This window comes from Nyctibius grandis, chromosome 25 (assembly GCF_013368605.1).
Source record: "Nyctibius grandis isolate bNycGra1 chromosome 25, bNycGra1.pri, whole genome shotgun sequence".
Taxonomy (NCBI): domain Eukaryota; kingdom Metazoa; phylum Chordata; class Aves; order Nyctibiiformes; family Nyctibiidae; genus Nyctibius; species Nyctibius grandis.
This window is the reverse complement of record NC_090682.1, coordinates 2,461,656-2,481,444: the sequence shown is the minus strand read 5'-3', so window position 1 is coordinate 2,481,444 and position 19,789 is coordinate 2,461,656. Positions and strand designations below refer to the sequence as shown.

Below are 19,789 nucleotides of genomic sequence, written 5' to 3'. Positions count from 1 at the left end.
TTGAAACCAATCAAGCCCGACTTGAAACCTATCTACTTTCTGAACTTTTCTTTCCTTGCTTGCTCAAATACTGGGAGGTAAGCCAGCTCTGGAAATGAAGTCACTTTTGAAAATGGCTGCTCTACCCAGAAGGAGGCTCTGAAAATTCCCATTGTAACTTAAAGTGGGGTTTTTTTTCTCAAGAAAAAAAAAAACCTTATGAACTTGGCCCCTGAATCAGTCCCTCCCAGCTGTCCTCAAATTAAAAAGAGGAAAAAAAGAGGCACTGGCACTGCAAGACTTTTTTTATGACACAAATTTTATTGCGTAGGATTCAGCGCATTGACAGGCTATAAAAGTTTATTGAAAGCAGATACAGCCTGTCAATGGGCTGACCTGTGCCCCTGGCTGGGATGCGTCCTCAGGCTTCTGGTGGAGGGATCTGGTTTTGTGGGTTTTGTGTCTGCATTTTGACTGGGTCATTGCCAGGGAGAATTTCCTGAAGGGGGAATGCCCACTGTGAGCCACCAAGTGCTGGGAAAAGGGTGTGAGTCGGTCCTGTGCAGAGATATGTGGTGCTGGCAAGTTTTGTGGAGAGTATTTTGGGACTGGACACATACCCCTTCAGCATCGTGTGTGAAGTGTACAAGTTCTTGTGCAAAAGAGAAGCATCCATATCACAAAGCCCACCAGACAGGGAGAAAACCAAGGTCTTGTACTTGTGTGTGGACAGCACATTCTCTTGGGACTCTTCTAGACTTGGAAGGGAGCTTTTCCTATCAAAATCACTCTTTGTTTCAAGGGAAGGCTGGTTATCCAACTGAGCTGCAGTTAACTGGTTTTGGAGTACAGTGCTTTCCCCAAGCCAGGGCAAAAATAGAAGAGGATCACAGCTTCATCTGGAAAATAGGAATGTGGCTAGATCTGCTTATTGTGGTGGTTGAACATTGAAGTTGCTGAGATGAACATCTGCATGATGGTTAATAAATACCTGTGTGAACACCTTGCTGGGGTGCATGAGGCTGTTGATGCAAAACATCATGGCTAAGGTGACAGGAGCAAACTGCAGGGCAACTAGTGATAGGACAAGAGGACACAGCCTCAAGCTTTGCCAGGGGAGGTTCAGGTTGGACATTAGGAAGAATTTCTTTTCAGAAAGGGTTATTAGACATTGGAATGGGCTGCCCAGGGAGGTGGTGGAGTCACCATCTCTGGAGGGGTTTAAGAAAAGACTGGACATGGCACTTAGTGCCATGGTCTAGTTGACAGGGTGTGTCAGGGCAACGGTTGGACTCGATGACCCCAGAGGGCTCTTCCAACCTGGTTGATTCTGTGATTCTGTGCAGCTCACCCCTCTTAATTCCTGACCACTTGCTTCTGCAAACTACCTGGTAGATGTTTAGCATGAGTTTGACTTACTGTATGTACATAGAAAGGAAAAGTTGGAAGGTGGCAGGGCTTGCCCACCAAAGATGGTGCTAGCTCATCCCTCTGAGGCTTTGCAGTTTATTCTAGCAGCAGCCTGTGCTGGTGATTTGGACTGAGGTGCCTTGTCGTGACCAGCAAGGACAAAGAACTGGCTTACCTTCATGTCTGCTGCCCCTGTTCCAAAGGCAGCTTCCTGTTGAACCGCTGCAGCAAAGTTTGTCAGAAATGGAGTTGGGGTCCTGGAAGTGGGGAGCAGGGTGCCAGATCTGCTGCATTCACAGGTCAGTGAACTTAAATAACTATATGCCTTTGAGATGTTTCGGAGACCCCTAGTAAAAAAGGGCTGTATGCAGTTGCCAGACCCCTCACCTTGTTGGCCCGTGCTAATTTGGATGTGCTGTCAGAAATCATTTGCTAGCGGAGCAGCATTAGGTAAGAACCTTGTTTTTGTATCCATAACAGTGTTGGATCAAGGTTGCCGCGTGTCATTTCATCACTCTGGCAAACGACGAGCTCAGGGCTTGGAGTGTGGAACCTTATTTTTAATAAAGGAAAAATCTTTGCACTTCTATTCTGCATCTGTCAGCGATCTCACTTGGCTGAGCCCTGGAGGAGTTCATCTGGCCCTCATGTTAAGGAAAACCAACAAATTAGTACAGATGTTTTTCTGAGAGCTACGGGGATCAGGGATCAGTGATTTAATACTGCTTGATACTTGATAGGGGACGCCCAGGGAATATGTACTGGAAACCAGGAAGTAATATTACATGAAATCAAAATATAAATATGTTCCTAAAGGTTTAGGTAATTTTTTGCAATTTCCCCTTATATAGTCTTAAATGAGGTCTCTCCTTCTCCTCCTGTTCTTCCTGCACTTGTTCATGTAGGAGGCTGGTTCCTCCTGAGCTGGATTCAAAAATCTGTTGAGTAAAATGGAGGATTTCTGTGTGTTTTTGTGGGCTTTAGCTCAGCTGAGGAGCACACATTTGAGAAAACCAAGATGTTTTTGGAGGAAGGAAGGGGAACTCAAAGGTGAGGGAGGAAATAGCCCTAACCACCATGGGTACAAGTTTGCAGGTCATCAGGCAAATAAGGCTGTGAGAGACAAGCTCTAAGTCCTTCTGAGCTGTGCTTAACTTCCAGTGACCATTGGACCAAATGACCCTTCAGTTCAAAGCCCCTGCTGAGATACATCTTTCAGAAGAGACAGCATGGTGGTGGGCGGTCACAAGGCACAGCTTTTCTTGTTGATACGCCAACAAACTATTTTTCTGAAGGATTTGGGGGGTTACTTGATTCCTGGTGGTCTGAAAGGACACAAGTCTTGTCTTTTGGCATTTTGGATTCATGCGTGTGTATAAGGTATGAGACCAAATGTAGAACAGGAAGGTAAATTAATTTTTTCACAAGTTTTGAGTTTAGGTAGCTTCTCTGAGTAGACCTGTCATGACCATAAGAAGTGTCTGCAAATCTTCTTGATGGTTCTGGCTTGACACTTAGGACTTCATGATGTGTCATACTGGTGAGTCTTTGGTTGCCACATCTCCACCATGGGCTTTCTCTATTGCTCAATGGCTTCACCGCTGCTGGGTTGGGTTTACTGATACCTAAATAACTCACAGCAAGAGAATTTATTCACACTCTCCAAAAACCACAAGATACGGAAAATTAATGTTATTCTTGACTCTCAAAAACATAACAGTAACTGGGATGAAGTCATATAGGCTCAGCAATGACCATCAGGGGGATTTTGAAATTCTTCACAGACCCTTTCTCTGTCCCTGAGATGCCCAGGGTAGCCCAGCTGTTTGGCAGAGCGGGGGTGATATCAGATGTGCATAGCTGCGTGCTAATGATTTTGGAGTGAAGAATGACTTTTCTCCCCAACTTGCAACTGCTCCACCTGGAGCTGGCAGGGACTCCCACGCAGGGATAAATCAAGGGGAAGATGACAGGGTTGTGGCTGAAGATTTTTTTTTTGGCTCTTGGGTTGGAAAACTGGCCTCTTTGTAAAGGTCACACCATAGCTGACCTCCCAGGAAGGGGCGAGGGAGGAGGGCTGCTGCGAAGCCTCAGGCAGGGCAAAGATGTTGCTGGAGATGAAGCGCATCCTTTGTGTAACACCGGACCAAAAGCGTTGGGCGGTTTGGCTGCTCCTCACCCATTGCTTCATACTGGAAGATGACACGAGCAGCAGCTTGACTTTTTTTCCCCCACATTTCTCTTCTTACCCTTGGGCAAGGACCCAAAGCCTTCATGATGTGTAATGAATTTACTAGTCCCTTACCGGTGGGATATTGTTGTGTTCTGGCTGTCGCTGCTGTTTCTGAGCGTCAGAGGCACATCTTTTGGTGTGTACCTGGAAGCATCTCTGGTATTCATGCCTGCACTTCAGTTTGTGGATTTGGTTTCAACTAAATGAAGGTTTTATGAATATCATGTTGATGTTGCACTGAAGACAAAACTAATTAGAGGCCAATGGACTTCTCAGTAGTGGAAGCATTGAGCCAAGGAAATCCAGAGCAGGGAGTGACGACGTTCTGCACTTCACACAGGGGAAATTCCTGTGATGGCCGCTCCTTTCCCTTTGCTCATGCTGAAGGATGGCTTGCCCATCCTACCCCACAATTTCCTGGCTTGCATCAGGGTTTCTGTAAGTTTTTTGGTAGTCCTTCTATGGGGATAGGAAGGCTGAGGTTTTTGCAAGGCCTCAGTTGGCTTTAAATTGTATAAACTTTGTACTCTTTTTACATCCAGCCTGCGAGCTTAAGGAACATATTCAACTCCAAAAAAATTTCTCAACTTAGTGACAAATCTGCTTCCTATAAACCCAAGCTGTTGGCATTTGCTGTTACCCTCCTTTAATGCTTTATTAATGAAGTTCTTTTACAGCTGTTCCATTATTTCACCTGGGATAGGAGTCAGGGTCACAGGTGGATAATTATGTGGGTCATCCTGTTTCTATCCTCTTAAAACTCTGGCACAACATAAGCTTTCTTCCAGCCCTCAGTGTTCCAAAGACTTATTAAAAGTCAACATTAATGATCTAGAGCACTCTTTGGCCAGGTCCCTTTTAAATCTCGTATACAAGTTCTCTGGGCTTGCTGATTTTAAAATACCTCATTTACTAGCTGTGGCTTAACATCCTTCTTAGTTACTGTTGGATTAGAAGCTATTTCATCATCGCATGATACAAATAAATCCTGTGGCTTTCTCTCAAATACAGAGTGGCTGCTCGTGTGTTACAATACCTTGGAGCTGTGGATATACCCCTTGCTGCTTGGCTAATTGCGGTTGTACTTATTGCATTGAGCCAATAGTGCTGTTATGGGGTGGGCTTTGTTCCTTTAGAGTTACTTGAGGTGTCTTTCCCAAAGTGAATGATGCAGAAATTGTCCCAGTTTCTAGGTGGGGCAGTAATCCCAGTGAGGTGAGGCACTGTGCATGGCACAGAGCATAGGTCCAGGGGCAGAGAAAGAAAGAAGAGGGGCAAGGAAGCTTCTCTGCTGTGAAGAATACAGCATAGTGGGAGGATGGAGGGTGCATCCATCTCCAGGCTCAGGAAACCTCTGAGAGATGTTAGGGTGGCATGTAGCTGGAGCCACTTCAGGAGAAAGGGCTCTGAGATGACAGCAAGATGATGATCAGGTGGAGGCAGGAGGCATGCAAAGGCCAGCTGGGATGGCACTGGGGTGAGATCTATGTGCATAGTATTGCACATAGTAAAGCATCTGTGCATGTGGAAGGGGTAGCCAAAGAGAAGACCAGTCTAACGGGGATTCTCCTTGGAGAGATGCTGCTAACATGGAAATAAAAGGGTGAAGGAGCAAGGGAAGAGCAATTTAGCAGTGAGTCAGGGAAGCAACAGTGAAACAGAAGCAGCATGGAAGTCATCCTTTAATTGCTGCCATGTGGATGTGAAGAGCTTCGTGAACCAGTGGAGGAACTGGTGTTGCACATCTGAGCATGAGCTTGGCATAGCTGTTACCGCAACGGGCCGGGAAGACTTGCAGGAGTGGAATGCAGAAAATCATCGGCCACAGACGGGGAGTGGGAGCAAGTGGGCAAAATGGTATGGTGTGGGTGTTCAGGTTTCTACTCATGGAAAACTCAGTGACTCCTGCATGGAACAGTAGGATATTAGCTGGTGTCTGATACAGTCTGGCCAAACTGGTGAGCGGGGTGACTGCTCTGTACGTGTGTTAGGTGGTTGTTTAAAGAGGAGCATCACTTTGGATAAGTATCATAGAGGAACATCTGCTGCATCACTTCTGTTGCTTTATTACAGTCATTTTCTCATTCCCTTGGAAGTATCCTATCGGGGAGATCTTTTTCTGCTAGTCTTAGTGGCGGAAAAGCAACTGTGTGCAGAATGGGAGCTCAATAATAAGCAGAGCTGGCTTCCAGGTTCCTCTAATGATGCTTTTCTCTCTGCTTCAGACAGTTGCAAAGTAGCCTGTGTGCCAATTGCTTGCCTGTTCCTGCAGACATACATAGAGATCATAAGCTTTGTAGTGCAACAAGTGAACTGTTTGGGAATAAAAAATGCCCAGAGCTTCCATGCATGCTTCTCTTGGCTTTTCTGATTCCACATTAATTGAATACCTGCTGCCCCCCAGGATTTAACCCATTTAATAGATCCAGAGTTAGGTATTTTGGGTGAGTTTAAACATAAATAGAGCCTCATTCACATCAGCCTGCTCTGTGAGCATCTTGCGAATAAACATGTGGTAGTGTCAATGCAAAGAAACTCTACCCCTGTGACCTGTGTAACTTGTGATGGCTCCAGAAACTCTTTGGAAATTGAATGCCTGAATTATGTAGTTGTTTGCCTGGTATTTACTTATTTTAAGTACTTGCTGTGACATAGGAGAAAACAAGTCAATGTCAAGGAATAATGTCTGTTACTGGTGATTTATTCTCAACCAGGTAATTTAATTGCCTTTCCTGATGGGTAACCAGATATGAGGATAGGGAAGAGTAAACTTGTCTATCTTCAAGTTGAAGGTCGTTGGCACTACGTTGTGAACCTTTCTGTAACTTGGGAAACGCGGTCTGGAGGCTGCTGCTAAAAGGTAGATGTAAGCAGGAGAAAACCAGACACAGAGCGGTTGTTAATGGTTCGCTGCCAAAACAGCGAGCTTTATTAAGTGAGATTTTGCCAGGCCTGAAAATAAAAAACCAAAACACTCCAACCCAAAGTGTTTCATAATCCCTGAGGTTCTGGATGATAGGAGGGGGAATTCGTGTGTCAGTGCTGCCAGTCAGGGAGGTGCTGCGAGCCTGCCGGAGGATGAGGTTAGCATTTGAGGTGACTGTCGCAGTGGAAACATCCTCCCTTCTGGGTGGGGAACAAGCCCTGGATATAATTTGTCACGGACGAGGTTTGCACATAAATCACCAGGTGCATAAATAGAGGAGGAAGAAAGACTGGCCAGCTGACAGCTCTGCCTGGGAGGGTTTGGAGTGGACCTGGGCTTGGGTCGCATGTGGTTTTCTGTTGCAAATAAAAGACAAGTATCGTGCTGGGATGTATAAACAGGGCTCTTGCAAGCCTTCAGACTCCGTGTTAGCGTGCTGTCAGCTGTCATGTGTAGGAGCTGCCAGTGTAGGCTGGGACGGGGGGGATTATCTCTGTGTGCCACACGCTTAGGTGTCAGTGAGGAATATGTGATCTTGGGCTCTCCACAGACTTCCAAGCACCTTCAGGGAGCGATGGAGAATAATCAAGGTGTACACTGCCTGGCAGCACCTTACCCCACTCCATTGCCTCCTCTGGGAGCTTTGAACTGGTGAAGCTTCTGCATGAGGAGTCCAGTGATCAGGCTTTAGAATAAAAGCCATCTCCATGTAGCAAACTTGATTTCACTACTGTAATCCCTGGAACAGCTCTGACAGTTGAACAGGGAGCAATCTCCACTGGAAACCACCACCCTCTTGTTAAGACAGCCAGGAGAAAATGATTCTGCTTAACAAGTGACAGCAGCTTTTAGGTGAGGATACAGTTATGTGGGATTTGAACTCAGACCTGTCCCAAGCAATGAAGTTACCCAGTAGCACCCGAAGCATCGGGACTAGCACAACTGCTCAGTACCTTGTTGGAGGGGAGATGGCTTCTAATGGCACAGTGGAGGTGGGAACTGGGCTCGCCTGCCTCACTCTGCCAGTTTGGAGCCTGGGACAGATCTCAAGCCTGATGAGAAGCGAGGATGTGCATTCCGTCTGTGCCACCTACTCAGTATTACTCATGTGGAAAAATTGGCAATAGGTCTACAGTGGGAATATAATACCCAAATACTGCAATAGGTCACTCTGTGTTGCAAAGGGTTTGGTGAGTATGTTTAAGGAAAACACCTTTAAGCTTTCCTGGAAGGTGCTGGGTGTTTCGGTGCTTGTGTAATCACTTTAGTGTTCCCATAGGATTTTAATGATGTGTGTTAGAACAATTTGCAGTGTCCTGTGTGCAGAAATTAAGATGTCTGAGCTGGGAGTTGTCACAAACCAGACTTTGATATCAGGCATCTTGGGTATTTATGAAACTGTGTGGAGGATTTGATAATAACTGGAGTAGCAGCAAGTCTCTTCCCTCTAAAGGATAGCTTTAGTCTCCAGACCTGGATGGTCCCCGTAGTGGGGAAGGTGTAGGGAGAAGGGCTGCTGAAGTACAGCACGTGGGAGGTATGGGTGTGGGAATTAGGGTGCTGACCTCTTTCCCAGCACTGTTGCAGTCTGTGTGACTTCAGGGCAAGCCCTTCTGAGTCACAGTAACTGGTGATAATGATAATCCTTTGCTCCGGTCTTGTCTGGCTGTCTCTTCAGACTATAAACTTTCTGGGAGGGAGCATCCCCCTTTTATTATCGTTATTAGCATAATTGTGGTGCCGCCGAGGGGGCCCAGTCACAGACTTTATCACACATTCGTGTGTTTTGCTGAGCTGTAATGAAACAGCCCAGTTTTCGGTAACGCACAACTCCAACCGGAGTCAATGGGAGCTCAGCCTTGCTGCAAATGAGACCCAGGAATTTATTGTGCTCAAAGACAATTTGGGTCTCCCCAAATGTTTCTGCAAGCCTGAATGCAACGTGCCTGGTTGCCCTCAAATCTGGATGGGTGAAAATTGCCTGGGGAGCTGAGATTCAGGCACTATAATGGCAGGAGTGCGTGGGGTTTACGCCAACTCAGTCAATCTTAATTTCTTGATGCTATCTTGCCCTGCATTGGAGCCCAAACTTATCCATAGGTGTTCCCAAATGCAGGAACATGAATGCTCAGTGGCGTTGCAAAGCAGAAAATGAGTCAGCACGCTCTAAAGCACACAAGAAATGTGTCTCTGAAGTGAGGGGATCGGTTAATATCACTGCATGGAAATGAGAGAAATGAAAAGCTCACCATGGAGAGAACGTGCTCTGCAGGGCGCCAGCATCTCTGTGTTCATTATCAAATATGTAAACAAACAACAAATTAAAACCAGTTATATTGGTTTCCCAGGCCTCTGTCTATACAGGGGATTAAGTCTGGCTTCAGCTGTTGGGGGTTGGCAGGCAGCACCTCTGTCACTGCAAACTACTCTTCTCTGAATTCGAGGTCTGCTCTGGCGTGGTGGAAGATCTGCTGGCTAAAGGAAGACAAGCGTAACCCAGCATAGATATAGAAGAGCTGATGAAATATTAGGTGTGCAAAGGTATCTGGGGCTGTCTGCAAGCTGCAGGATGGAAAAAAAAAAAATGAGGTTTTTATATTCCCTGTCACTAAGAGCTACACAGGTGATTGAGGCTAAAGCACTTCATCATCTGGCATAGCTTGGCACTGTCAGCCAAGGAGTCTCCTTGGCTGTGAGGATGGCACAGCGGTCAGGTAGTGGGCAAGGTTTGCTGTGCAAGGGTGGGAGCGATGTTCTGGTGTGGTGAGAAGGTCAAATGGAAGATCTGAATGATAAGGGTGGACTTTACAATATGGATGTTTTCTACTGAGATAAAACGTGAAACTGCAAAACACTGCTTTTAACTGAAAATGTGAATTCAAGCACAAAATTAGAGGGTTTTATTGTTCTTGTCACAAGGAAAGAAAAAATAGAGTCTAAACTTTCTTGGTAGAATAATTTTTTCCTGATAAATTCTCCAAAGTAAGATTTCCCATGATAGCAGCATGAGGGGACTGTGTGAACTCTGTAAGAAACACTAGGAGTGGAAGATACTCTTCAAGAGGGAGCAAAGGGACGGGGGCTTATCTATACTGCTTCTGCAAGAGTTAAATCTGTTTGCCTTAAATGCACTTGTTAGAAAACAGAACAAAAAAATCTCAAGGAATGCTGCCTTTAAAAACAAGTTATTCAACCTGGGAAATGCTTTCTGGAGGCTGGTGTTGAAGCAGATGCCAAGTTTCCCTCAGTGCTGTCTGTCCAAATGCCTTGTTTAGTTTCACAGACCTTCTCGAGCAGTGGGGAGATGTCATGAGAATTTGGCTATGGCATCCAAATGCCATACTCCTAAAAGTAGCTGGCTTGCTGACGCTGGGATGTGCAGGATTATCCCAGGTAACCCAGAGCTCTTAATGTCCTGGTGCTGAAATCCTTAAGCAGCATCAGCTTGCTGAATGTAGTTAGTGAAGTATTTGCAAATGGCTGTTCCAGTTGCATCGTTGCAGCTAAAACCAATCTGTTAGTCCAGCGTGCTGATAAAAGGGGGAAAATAGTGTTTCTGTGGTAGGATGCACTGGTAGGACCCTGCTAGTGATGTCTACTGTTGCTAGAAGCTCTGTTAGATGGAGACAGGTCTCGTGGTGTACCGTAAACTCAAGCCATGGCCTTTGTGTCCTTTCGTTATAGCCAAACCTAAGGGGAGAAGCTGTTGAACGTACAGAAAACACAATACCAAGCTGGCACGTTGCTGTGAAATGTGGTGTTAGCTGAGCTTGCGTGACCTTTTTGGTTACCTGGCTTCTATCTGGCAGCTTTGTGTGCTCAAGTCTGCTCCTATTTCGGTATCAGTCCATTGGTCCTCTTGCCCTCTCCTGTGTATTTGCCAAGTTATCAGGAATGTAAGCCCGTTTTCCAGCAAAACACATGCTTTGGTGCAGCAAAAAGGGTGATGCGGCCTCCTGGGGAGCTGGGGTGAAGGTCTTATGTCCTTGAACCACCTGTACTCCAGCAGTGGTGCTCTGCTGAAGGCATTTTCTGCTGTCTGCTGCTTCTCCTCACCCCCTCCTCCTTCCAGCCATTGGCTGCAGTTTGTATTTCCCCTTTTATTGCCTTTGGCTCTCTCGTAATGGGCGGTGCAGTATTTTTCTTCTTCACTTAATAATCGTTTGGCGGCCGTTGGACATCGTTTCGCATTGTATTGGTGGAGGATTAGCTGAGATGATGGGAGATATTTCCTGTCTTAGCCAGCGGGATGGGCTTTGCAGGGCTGGTGCCTTCTTTTCACATAGTGTAATGCTTTGTTTGGGGATGTGCAGAGGTCTATGGGAAGAAAGCGCAGCCCCTGAAGCACGATCGCTTGTATTTGTGGCAAGAAGCCACGCAACAGGCAGAATTACTGGTATTCCCAGGCTGGACAGACCATAGGGCTGGGAGTTGGGGTCCCTGGTTTGCAACAGGGTGGGGGCAAATAGGTTCCCTTTACTTATTCCAACCTTGTAGCTCATCGTGGTTCTTGGTAAGCATTGGTAAACCTCAACGCTGCTGGTACCATCTGCTGGTACCTGTAGTGGTTAGAGAAGCAGAGGGATGCTGCAGGGTTTCTTTCAGGGTGTCTGCAAACGGCCGTGACTAATCAAGGAGCAGAGAGGACACAGTCATTGGTGTGGGTAGGAAAGTGTATTGCAACAAACTATCCGCAAGGAAACTTGTCTGCAAAAAAATAAGGCAATGCCCAGAAAAAGGTTAGACTTCTGGGAAAGTGATTGGAGAAGGGTGGGTCAAGGTCTTGGGGACAGCGTAAGGGTGTTATCTAGCATAGTTCACTAACCACAGCCACTCTCAGGTTACTGTTTACTGGCCCAGATGGTCTCTCCAAGGGAAGAGATGTATTTCTTGCAATATCTCTTCAGCTCTAACTCCAGAGCCTTGCGTTTGCTCACTCTCATCCAGCTGTAAGGCTTCACAGCCTCTTGAAAATCCCTAAGGCTCTTTCTTCCTTCTGCTGTGTCTTATCAGAGCGCAAGGTAGTCTCCCTGTCCCACGGAGCCGCAGTCTGGATCCTGTATTTCTGTCTGCCAGCGCTTCCGCGGCGCTGGTGGGATGGCTCTTTGCTGGTGAGATCAGATGCCCAGCGGGGCTAGCGTTACTGGAGAGAGAGGTTTAACGTTACGCTGTAGATTGTAAGTGGAGACAATCTTAAGATGGGGAAAAAAAAACCTTTCCCAGTTCCAAGGCGATTTAGTTTTCTTGTAATAATATGTGATAGGTGGTGGGGGAGGGATTAGCCATGACATGATCCCTTTGCAATGCTTCATGAAGACAAGAGCTACAGACTTCTTTAATCTTCCTGCCAACTCCGAGTATGGGATATGGTACCAAATGCTGAAAACCCAGACAGTTCAAGAGTAGAGGAAGGAAGTTAATGGTTGCTGGAAGAAGTTGGGGATAAAAATGCACCGCATTCCTTGTTGTATGTAGTTTGTGCTGATGTAGTCCCTAGATACTGTCTGAGATCGACTGCTCTAGCAAACATGCCTTGGGTTTTACTGGAGTGCAGTGCTATGGGATGGTCATTCCACCTATTTCAGGCAAGATTTGGGCTTTAACAAAACCCTAATTTCTTTTTGTGGGCAGCTTTGCTTTCTTCCACTTAGTTTTGTTACCTTTTTCCAGTGAATGAATGTGGGGAGAAACCTCAAAATAAGTTTCTCAATTAAATTCCTAGCACAGTGATGTGACTTTCCTTAAACTAGAGGAAATGGGGATCTCTTGTCAACCCCTGCTCTCCTAGCACGCTGCTTCAGTGGGAGCAACAGAAAGGAGTGCCCTCTAGCATCTGAGCTGTGAGGGTTTCATCCCTCAACTGCCTTAACAAGGCAGCAAGTCTCACTTTGAGTATTTAAGAACAAGTTGGTAGAGGAGCAGGGCCCAGAACCCATGATTGTTGATGTGTGATAACCAGCAGAAGCTGCCTCTTCTGCACATCTACTTCTGCTGACTTCTCCTAGCCCACTGTGGAGTTGGTGGGACCTTGCACCAATCTGAAATGGGGTGGAGAAACAAGGAGGAGGGATGACTTAAGGAGAGAGGTTGCTGCCGGCAGCCAGAACAGTGAGCAGCTACCACTGCTTCCCTTAAGAGGGGACTTGTATGTCAGGGTTTGTTTTTGGGGCATCTGGGTGGTTTGGGGTAGGTGTCTATAGCTGAGCAAAGTGTTGACGAATAGGCAGGTGATGAAGCAAAGTGGTTAAGCTCCTTGGCCAAAGTTTGGTAGAACATGCTTTAAGTGGGTGTTGAACAGCAGAGACAGACACCTACAAAAGGTTTCTCATATCTCTGAGAATAATTAACAATTCATCTCTGAGAAATATAGCAGAGGAAATAGCTTGGAGAAGGGAACGGGAGCTAAACTGTGCTCCAAAGCTCCTACTGACATATTTCATCTGTCCTGCTCTATCTCCTATTGACAGTTTTCTAAAAACTACTAATCACTGTTTGTGCTGGTCCTAAAATCCGCTCTATTAGGAGTTAGAAATACCAGCACTCTTCCAAAAAAGCTTATTTTTATTATATTCCCAGCCTAATACTGGAAACCTAAGAGCTTTAGAATAGAGCTGGCTGCAACTCCAGCATTTCCCTTGAAAGAAAGTAAGTTATGGGAAAAAACCCTTTTTTGACAGCCTTCCACACAAAAATCTTCTAATTTTCCCACAGGAAACTTGCAAGTTGTGGGTAAGTGGGTTTTTCCTCTCTTTCTTGCTGTCTCTTTTTCCAGCTCAAGCTTGACATTTCTAAGTGTTACTCTTGCTCTGAGCTGGCAGAAGTTGGATGAGGGCAGTACTGGGTGAGGCTTTTCCTCTCTCCTGGAGAGTGTCATTTGGAAGTAGGCAGGAGTCCACCAGTGGAAAGTGCATTTTTGAACCACAATAACCTTTCTGCAACATATTATTTTTCTGAGGTTTTCTAGAAGAGGAGAACTGGCCCCTCAAAGGGTAAGGTTGGCCCATGGTGGCTGGGTTGTGGTACCTGCAGGAACACGTAAGGCTTGCTCAGTTAGATCTGCTCTATGCTGTTATTGGAATGAAGCTGAGGTTGCTGGGCATGGGCTACGTGTGGTCCTCATCTACGATGAGAACTTGCAGGGGCTCTACCAGTGATGCAAAACTAACAGGGCTGGTGGTCAGCTTGGCTTTTGCTGTGTAGATAAGTCATCTTAGCTTTAAACAACCTTTCACTCCATCTATATGCTGGCATCAGGTGCTGTTACAGCAGAAACAACACATCAAGGAAGAGAAGGTCCCACTGGGAAGCTTTAACCATGAGTGCTGATCCTGCAGTGATCCTGCTCTGGAGGCTGCCCGACTTGGGTGAGAAGCTTTAAGCAAATAAAGCCGTTTTCTCATATACAAAGCTCCAATATTAGACGTGCAACAAGAGGGATGATGAAGAACAAAGGTCCCAACAGCAAGACTGTCTCATTGCTCAGTCTGGCAAACTAAATAGATTGAGGGTCCCTCGCATATATAATGTTAACAATGTTTTAATTTATGTGGGGGTTTTACTATTATTATTTTAGCTGCCAAGAGTTCCTTGCCAGCTTTCTCTATTTTGGTTATTTTTAATCCTTGCTTATTTGTGTGCTCTCTCCCAGCCTTTTCAGACGTTTATGACTGTAACGCTAACCCCTCATGCCCTGCAAACACATGCTCAATAACTTTACTTATGTGAGTCGCCTTTGATGTCGAAATCAAGTTAAGTATGTGCTTTAGTGTTTATAAGATCGGGCCCTTAGTTTCTTAACCCTTGCCCAATAAGTTTAGTTTACCGTAGTTTTTGCAATAAATCCCTGTCTGTTTAATTTCGGAGAACAGCTCCATGTTTTCCCCCACCTCTGTCGAGAGACACTACAGATGTGTGATACTTGGCACTGTGATATTTTTTTCTTTGCCCTTTGTTTTTGCTTATGACTTTGTCTCTGCTTCTCCAGTATCATGTTTTCCCTCCTATATGGCGCTGAATAATCAATTTAGAAAGCCAGGAAATAAATCAAAGCCTCGGATAGTCATGTAGAAAGAACGAAGGGAAAAGCAGACATATGGATTTCATCACCAATGCAGAATAACACGTACAATAACAACAACAGAGTGTAAATGAGTGTATGTACTCACAGGAGGCTCTTCCAAAATGATTGTTTTTGTACATGACTGGGGAAGTTATTTTGCGGTTTCTGAGTTCTTTGGAAGGATTGCATCCTGGCACTGCCTAAACTCTTTCCCAGCCCTATTCTTTGCAGCACGGCTTTTGTCGGGCAATGCTAAAGCTTTGGTGCAACCAGCTGCGCCCTGGGAAGGGTTCAGCAGTTCTGGGGACTTCTCTGGAGAAGACTTCCTAGCAGTGCTGGCGTGCTCAGCAATGATGGTTTCCATCCACATGTCCCATCAGAGCTCTGTGGCCTGGAATTCACTGCCGCTCCCCTAAACGAAAGTAATCAAGAGTGCAAGCTCTTCGCTGGCCAAGATAAAAGATGGAGAGAACGTTGATGGTATAAAGCAACTCCAGCTTTGTGCAGTTGAGACCATAGATCCTTGCGCTTGGTCTGCGCTCCTGTGTTGACTAACACAATGGGTGTTGGAGAAGGGACCGCAGAGACCCTGCGATGGGGTCACTTCCCTGACTTGCAGAATTTGTGTTGGAAACCCAGCAGAACATTTCTTGGTTTCTTTCCCATAGTCTCTAGTGAAAGGGCAAATAAAGTGCCTGTGTATACCATGATTTGTTAGAGCTGCTGGTGCAGACTCTTAGGTTGAAGTCAGTGATGCTTCAGCTAAAGGGGAGTTGGGTTCAGAGGTTGTCTTGACCCCACCTCCTTCTCAGTCATCACCTTCTCTACCACCACCAGTGCAGAAGTTGGCTTCCTTCTTCCCAATTCCCCAAAATGATTTATTAGCTGAAGCCCTTTTACTGGTAGGATGGGGTGGGTGTTTAAACCCAGATGGCTTATTTAACAGTTTATGGGATAATCCCTCAAGCCATTGCACCATCAGAGGTGGGAAGACAATATAAACCAAGAGTGAGTTCTTCATCAGCAGTATTCATATGCAGATGTAAAATGAGGATCTGATGCCTGCTGAGGCTTTCTGACCATGCTGATTACTAGCCTCTTCTAGAGGGGTTTGGGTTAAATATTTCTCAGTCCTTGAAAATTCCTGTAGGAAACTTGAGGTTTTTCTACTGAAAAATCTCAGGGGAGACATCTGAACACTTTAATTTTGACAAATGTTAAGTCAGATATTCTGATTTACAGTCGGAAGCTGATAACTTTGTTATCAAAGCTAATGTAAAATCCTTAATAAAAAAGAAAAGGTAATTCTGAGTTCTTCCTGTGATGTGGATGTGAAGAAATTCAGGATACTGCAAAAACTGATCAGATAGGGAAATCAGTTCTCCCCAGCTCATTTCACAACCCTGTGCTTCCTTTGTGAGCGCAAATCCGGCGCCTTTCGCCAGCAATAAAAATCACACATTTTTCTGGTTTAGTTTTGTTTTGAAAAAAAACCAAAATAAACTCTTTGTGGCAGAATCCCCCAATTGTCCTGTAACCTTTTCACTGCATTTCGTTGTGAAACAGCTTTTCCTAATCAGACCTTGTGCCCTGCGTGCCATTTTTGGCTGGAAGAGACTGAACATAGGTGCCAAAGCATGATCTCGGATGGGCTCTGGATACCATCACAGCTCGGAGGTTGTGTGACCACCCTCCACGGCACGTGGAGGAGGGTACAAAATGAGGAAGGGTCAGAAAGAAACGAGTGAAGTGTAGGTCAGAAGATCCTCTGAGCTTGAACTATAGTTGCCCTTCAGTGATGCTGTAACTGGAAAGCAGGACCAGGGGTGTTTTTTTTCTCTTAACAAATAACTAATAGCTGATCTGATGCCTTCAGCTGGGACAAAATGCTGCAGTGGTGGTTCTCTAGTAAGCAACTTCAAGGCTTGTTTTAGGCAGAGCATTTGAGTATGTGCTTAGTGCTGAACAGGGCTTGTTTTGCAGGTCCTGACTATTTTATTGGAACCAAACTTATTTCTCAAGGCTTTTTCCAGGATGTTGTAGTTCCTGGCACTGTAAGATAAAACCATGTTAGGACTGAAGCAGACGCTTTGGATGCATGTTAGTGATGGATAATCTCATGTTACTTGGTTAAACTCGAGCAGAGGGTCCCTTATCTGGTTGACTGCAACCCTGCAGCATGAATGCTCTCAGCAAGCAACTCCTGAAGCATCCTTGCGAGGTGGGTCCAACCTGTAATACTGATATTGCTGCAGGTCTGGGTCCAGCCCTCAGTTTTGTGTTACGTGGAGGTTTAGAAACACCTACATTACTCATAATTTGAGTGTTCATTTCCCTTGCAGACCTCCCAGCTCCACCAAAGGCAGAGTGTGCTGGGAGGCTTCTCCATGGTGTAGATGAAGGTTGGAGGCTTCTCCATGGTGTAGATGAAGGTTGGAGGCTTCTCCATGGTGTAGATGAAGGTTGGAGGCTTCTCCATGGTGTAGATGAAGGTTGGAGGCTTCTCCATGGTGTAGATGAAGGTTGGAGGCTTCTCCATGGTGTAGATGAAGGTTGGAGGCTTCTCCATGGTGTAGATGAAGGTTGGAGTAGGTGTTTGGTTTCGAAAACTCTCTTGTGCTGCTGTGTTTTACCAAGAGAATCCTTTTGCAGTTAGTGAGGTGCTGGGGGTGCGGATGGGGAACTTGGTTTGGTTTCTGATACCATTAATTATTCATTCCCCAAATTATTCATTTGGGAAAGTGTTGGAGCTTGCTCAATAGCCTCTCAGTGCAGGAAAACATGGTTTTGTCAGGCAGTTTGGATTACGAGACTCCTTGTGTTTCTATTTCATCTAAATTAAAACAGTTGCATCTTCTGCTCGAGCAGAAGCGCGTGTGTGTAGGTTTAGTTCTCAATACTTCTGTGTAGTGAGCTCTGAACTTGAAATTACAGTGGGCATCTGCTCGTTGTGGGTTTGTGCCTCAGTTTCCCCACTCAGTAAATGGTAGTAATAGTAGCTGCTCCGAAAGTTAATGCAATAACACACTATAAGCCTAGAGCAGCAATACCTTATGGTTGTGAATTTATGAAGGGGATGGTCACTTCAAGAGTACCTGAAGCTTTGCAACCCCTGTTTTTGCAGACAGTGGCATTTGAATATTATAAAAAGCTCTTTCATTGGTCTGTTCTTGATCTTCAGAAAATCCTTTTGGACCCCAGTGCCTCTGTCTCCCTCCCTGTAAAGGAAATAAGAGGGTTTGTTAGAGCAAAGGGTGTTGTGTGGGGAAGGAGGCGGCTGTTCTGTTACCACGTGGACTGCAGAGCCCGCCGTTTTGCGATGGCAACACGAGACTCACGGGCTTTTCCTGGGTTGCACTGGCACTGCGTTGGTCAGAGGAATAAAAACATGTGTTTGTGTTCCAGCTCTGTAAATGGAGCAAATGTGACTCACCAGAAACATGTGGGGCAGATGTTTGTGGTAATGAGGTGTCATTTTTATACAGTTGCTTTGCTGAATACAGCCACATTTTCAGGCTACTTTGCATGCCTGAGGAGCGGTTGTGCTGAAACTGGGGGAAAACGCTGAGGCTGGAGGGGTCTAGAGCAAAGCTTTCAAAAGCACCCGGTGGGTTGGGAGTCCACGCTTTCGTTTCAGCACGGCTTTAGGGACTTGGGGGAGCGTATGCTGTGCTGGCACTCGGCGGGAGACAGATGGCAGATGCTCAGGTATTTTGGAAATGATACCTCTGGTCCAGTGTGATCTATTTATACAGGTAGAGTACTTAGAAGTTCTTAAATCTCCCAGAGCTGATGCACGTGCCTCACAATAATGCAGATGTATCAAATAAGTAAAAAAAAAAAACCAAACCCAACCGAAAAATAGAAATCAAATCAAGTCAAACCTCTTTAAGGAGTTCAGAGCACGAGTCCCAGGGGTGCTTTTTGCTATCTTGCCAATGCAATATATGTTTTACGGCCCTCTTAAAACGTGGGTAGCATAATTGAGGTCTGGAGATGTTTGTGTTAGGAGCAGGGTTAGCGAATTAACCCTTGCAGCAAGCTCTGGGCCACCTTTCCTCTTATCAATGATGTGTCTGAAGGTCAGATTTCCCATGGCCTTTCACGGTTTCCAAGAGCAGTCTGTAAATAAACACTGTTTTTCCAGGATCAGACCTTTTCAAAACCCCTGTGATGTGGCTGTGGCTCTGGGTGAAGGCTTGGGAGAGCAGTTGTGGCTCCTTCCTCTTGTGTTGGCAGCTCCTGGTTTCTGTGTTGTCCTAAGTCTTGTTTGCAAGGGAAGAGGAAGGAGATAATCTTCTGGAGCATTTATAAGTGGGTTGATTGCGAATTTTTTTTGCAGCCAGTGTGGCTTGGTATCTTCTACTTCAGTAGTTAGTTTTCGGGGAAAGCACAAAAATCTATTAATCTGAACATGAATGAAGCTGGGGTAAACTGTGCTCCACAGTGCATCTGGTTATTCTCTGAAGCATGGAGACTGAAAAATCATGTTATTTTTCTCCTAGCTAGCACAACAATAATGCTGTAATAATGCATGTATACCCAAACTTTGGTAATCACAACTCCTGGACTCTAGTCCTAATTTTAAAATTTCTTGTGTGTTATTATTTGTCAGTGGCCACTGGTCTTTGGTGCATGAGCCCCTTAGCTGCCTGCCTCAAAACATTTCAGAGCTGGTTTACGAGCGTACTGATGATCACAACCAGAGCTGTCACCTCTGTGAAATGCAGGTGCTGAATCCGGTGGGGAAGTCAGACCTCCTGTGATTTCATTTTTAGCATCCAAACACTGAGGCCTCCAAACGTACAGGCTGCCTTCTGAAAAGATGGGCTGGAAAAACACCTCTCTCTGCTTTGGCTCCTCCTGCAGAGAAAGGAGGAATCATACCTACCTCGTAGAAGGGTTGTGGTTGATAATGTTCGCAAAGTGCTTTTTAATCCCCTGCTGAAAGGTTCTGTGCGAGTGTGAGTTATAATTATTACATAAATGTCTCATATTTTCCCCCACAAGCCTTTAGCTTGCCGCAGAGATGTTTCCCCAGCCTTTATGTGGATGCCATTGGGTTTGTAGCTTCCTGGCCTGTTGTAGGCAGCCGTAGTAAGGCACGGATTTCCAAAGGAGAGAATTAGAGTCTTTTCATCAGTTTTGAAAGCCAAACCAAACCCAAAACCACTTCCAGTGA

The 19,789-nt window shown here is 45.6% G+C and overlaps 1 protein-coding gene across 7 annotated transcripts in view; it reads left to right on the top strand.

Moving 5' to 3' along the window:
* The window catches only part of SNX19 (sorting nexin 19), a 119,145-nt gene that overhangs the window by 47,396 nt on the left and 51,960 nt on the right, over positions 1-19,789 (top strand). The window contains exon 14 of one of the 7 annotated variants that reach the window (XR_011049748.1): positions 13,803-13,839. The exons of the other annotated variants lie outside the window; for them this stretch is intronic. The gene's annotated coding sequence lies outside the window, so the exon portion shown is untranslated. Of the gene's footprint in view, positions 1-13,802; positions 13,840-19,789 lie in introns of those variants that run through there. 7 annotated transcript variants of the gene reach the window in all.